Source organism: Myotis daubentonii, chromosome 12 (assembly GCF_963259705.1).
Source record: "Myotis daubentonii chromosome 12, mMyoDau2.1, whole genome shotgun sequence".
Lineage (NCBI taxonomy): Eukaryota > Metazoa > Chordata > Mammalia > Chiroptera > Vespertilionidae > Myotis > Myotis daubentonii.
Genome location: NC_081851.1, coordinates 72,375,461 through 72,379,334, shown reverse-complemented (window position 1 = coordinate 72,379,334; position 3,874 = coordinate 72,375,461). Strand labels below are relative to the sequence as shown.

At 47.7% G+C, this 3,874-nt stretch overlaps 1 pseudogene; it reads left to right on the top strand.

The window, feature by feature from the left end:
- Positions 1-461: 461 nt before the first annotated feature.
- LOC132213841 (jun dimerization protein 2-like) lies at positions 462-935 on the top strand (annotated as a pseudogene).
- Positions 936-3,874: the final 2,939 nt, after the last annotated feature.

The following is a 3,874-nucleotide window of genomic DNA, read 5'->3' as shown; positions in this document are numbered from 1 at the left end:
GGGCGAAACGACCAGAACCACCAGAAACCAGAACCACCACGGCCCCTTGCTGGGCTGGCCCCACCCCCCAGCAAGCAGTTAGGGGCAATCAGGCAGGAAGATGAGTGGTTAGGGGTGATCAGGTAAGCAGGTGAAAAGGTTAGGGGTGATCAGGTAGGCAGATGGCCCCCTAGCAAGTGGTTAGGGGTGATCAGGTAGGCAGGCGAGGGGTTAGGGGTGATCAGGCAGGCAGGCAGAGCCCTGCGATGGGTCACCTTAAAGAGGGAGACTCAGACCACAGCCTGCGGAGGGTCGTTCGGCAGCTGTGACAGTAGGCACTGGCAGCCGTGGATGCTGCAGGGCGGGGCTGGCGCCACTGCGGCTCCTGAGTGGGCATGGTGCCTGCAGTCTGGCCCAGGGCCCAGGGTCGCAGCCTCCCCCTGCTACTTCTGCAGGGCTGGACTGCCACTCCTCCTGCTAGGATGCCTGGGCAGATCCCGGACCCTTCCATGACTGCGGCTCTCTGCCAGGGCTTGGCCTCCTGACCGGACTCCCCAGCTCCGCCCTGACTGCAGAGGAGCTGAAATACGCTGACATCCTGAACATTGGGGCCATGATCATCCCTTTGCACTTCCTGGAGGTGAAACTGGGCAAGAGGCCTCAACCTGTGAAAAGTGAGCTAGATGAGGAAGAGGAGCAGCTCCGGGAAAAGAACAAAGTGGCAGCAGCCCCATGCCGGAACAAGAAGAAGGAGCAGAAGGAGTTTCTGCAGCGGGAATCTGAGTGGCTGGAGCTCATGAATGCAGAGCTGAAAACCCAGATGGAGGAGCAGGAGTGGCAGCAGCTCATCCTGATACTCAACCAGCATCGCCCCACCTGCATCGTCAGGACCGACAGCGTTAAGACCCCCAACTCCAGAAGGCAACCCACTGCTGGAGCAGCTGGAGAAGAAGTGACCATGGCGGGGGGGGGGGGGGGAGGAGGAGGAGGAGGAGGAGGAGGAGGAGGAGGAGGAGGAGGAGGAGGAGATAGAGAGAGGAGGAGGAGGAGGAGGAGGAGGAGGAGATAGAGAGAGGAGGAGGAGGAGGGTCCCATAAGGCTCTTCCTTGTTGCATGAAAAACTCTTCAATGAGGCTCAGCACAGCCAGCACCCACCAGGCTTTTTTGTGAAACTCAGATCAGCCACACCAGGGGAAGAAACCCAGGCTGATGAAACCCAGGACCAAGCGCTGAGACCAAAGTAGTCCTGAGCGGGTCCTGTTCTGCCTGGGGCCAGGCTTGCAGGAGGCAGGACAGAGGCTCTGGGCCGGGGAGATGCCCAATCAGGTAGCTGTGGGCACTTCTCCAGCTTCTCCGCCAGGGCACCTACCCAAAGAACCTCCGAGCGGCCAGGAAAAGCCATGAGTTGCAACCAAAATTAGGGTGAGTATGGATCTCAGAGTGAAACTGCACTCTGCCTGCCCCCACCCCTGACCCTGGCCCTGATCCTGATGCAAGGCTAGAGAAGGGCACAGTGCTAGGCCCTGCTGTACCCACCCACCGTGGTCCAGCTCAGTCCTGCCCGGAGTGGCAGCCAAGGCGCACCCTCGCCGGCCCTGCTGGAGTTGCTGTGGTCACGAGGCACGGGTGCCCTTCCAAAGCACATGCTCACCGAATGTTTACAGACTGGCTGTCCTGGCAGGGCTTTCCACTGCACATGTTTTTTTTATACTTTCTCTTTTTTTAATACATATTTTTTACAAAAAAGAAGACTTTATACAAGCAATATATAAATAGATTTCTATAATCACTCGATATGTGATACAGTATAAATATGCTATAGTTTGTTTGTTATGAACAGATATTCAGCAGTTAGGGCTGTTGTGTGTAACTTCTAAGTACTGCAGTCTCTGCGTGTTGGGGGTGGCAGGGGCGCAGTGCGGTGCATTTCCATTCTGGTAAATCCGTAATAGTACTCAGTTCTGTATTGCTCAGTAAACATTATCTTACTTATAAAAAGAAAGAAAGAAAGAAAGAAAGAAGAGAGAGAGAGAGAGAGAGAGAGAGAGAGAGAGAGAAAGAAAGAAAGAAAGAAAGAAAGAAAGAAAGAAAGAAAGAAAGAAAGAAAGAAAGAAAGAAAGAAAGAAAGAGGCCCAGGCCAGCCAAGCCATCGCACCCCATGCCTGTTGCCTGCAAAGGGAGGTGACCGGTGGCAGGGGAGGGTGGGCAGGGCTGCACAGATGGCAAGCAGTGGCAGCAGTGGGGGTGGGGCCAGCTGCCTGTAGCAGGGAAGGAAAGCCCCATAGGCCCTGATCTCAGGCCAGGCCTAGAGACCCTAACCAAGGGGTCCAGTATTGTGAGAGGGTGCAGGCCAGGCTGAGGGACCCCCACCCCCCCGAGTGCATGAATTTTCATGCACCGAGCCTTTAGTTTTCTTTATCATCTCCACCATTTTGGTACCAAATTGACATGATTTATTTTTGAATTAAGTTATGAGCCATGATTCAGGCCCATGTGGAATATACCACAGTGACTCCCAACGTAGCCTGTGTATTAGCAGTTTCTATGGTCTGTCTGGCCTTTGTGTCATAAGAAATTCCTTTTGGCTCTCCACTTCATAAGACATTGTTCTGTTCTGAGCAATAGCACAGGGTCTTTTTAATTGCTTTTTATGATTGATTCAGTAATAAGATATACTTTTCACTCTGGTACAATTCTTTGGGCTTTATATGTTTGCTTGTTTGTTTTTTGGTTAATCCTCACCTGAGGCTATTTTTCCATTGGTTTTTAGAGAGAGTAGAAGGCATGGGGAGAGTCAGAGAAAGAGAGATATCAATGTGAGAGAGACACATGGATTGGTTGCCTCCTGCACATGCCCTGACCAGGGCCAGGGTTTGAACCTGCAAGCGAGATACATGCCCTTGGCCAGAATTGAACCTGGGACCTTTTAGTCTACAGGCCAACACTCTATCCACTGAGCCAAACCAGCTAGGGCAAATTCTTTGGGGTTTAGAAAAATAAAGTAGTTTAGAATTGGGAAGTATTAATGTTCTGGTACATGGACCACCAGCTCACATCTTTAGCAAAGAACCTACCAATTCATGCCAATGAAACATAAAGTTATGAAGGGAAGAATATATTTCTTACACCTCAGCTACCTGAAAAATGTTACTGGGCCAATTCTAATAATATTTCCCATTATCACTTAAATATGTATTTGAAATACAACCTCATAATCTAATTGGATATTTTTAAATTGTCATATTAAATTTTTACTGGTCACAAAGTTGCCTGACATTATTTTCTATTATCTTAGCAGCCAACCAGAGGTTATTCTATACAACTCATTCTATATAGCGCTCCAAAATCAACATTACATAACTAAAGTTACACAGTATAGTTAACTGTGAACTTTCCCTACCCTTTAGTATTTCATCAAAATAATTACCCAGCTATGATTTAGAATATTGGACAGAATGAATAGAGGACAACTTACATTTTCTGCATCATAAAGTTTTCACTTGTTGTCAGAACACTACTTTTAACAGTGAATGAATTAATTTTACTAGTATTATGTCTCTGTAAGAAACTTATTCTAAAAAATTAGGTATTTTCATGCAAAGAGAAAGAAGCAATCTCAATTTAAGTTAGGAGTCAACCTTTCTACCTCAGCTTTATTGAGGTATCCTTGACAAATAAAATTTAAGATAGTGAAAGTGTACAATGTGAAAATTTGCTATATGTATGCATTGAACTAACATATCCATCACCTCATATGTTCACCTTTCTTTTTTTTGTCAGAACATTTACATTCTCTGTTCTTAGCAAATTACAATACAGCGTCATCAACTACAGTCATGTTATAAATTAGATCCTCCGAAATAATTCATCTTATAACTGAAAGTTTATTCCCCTT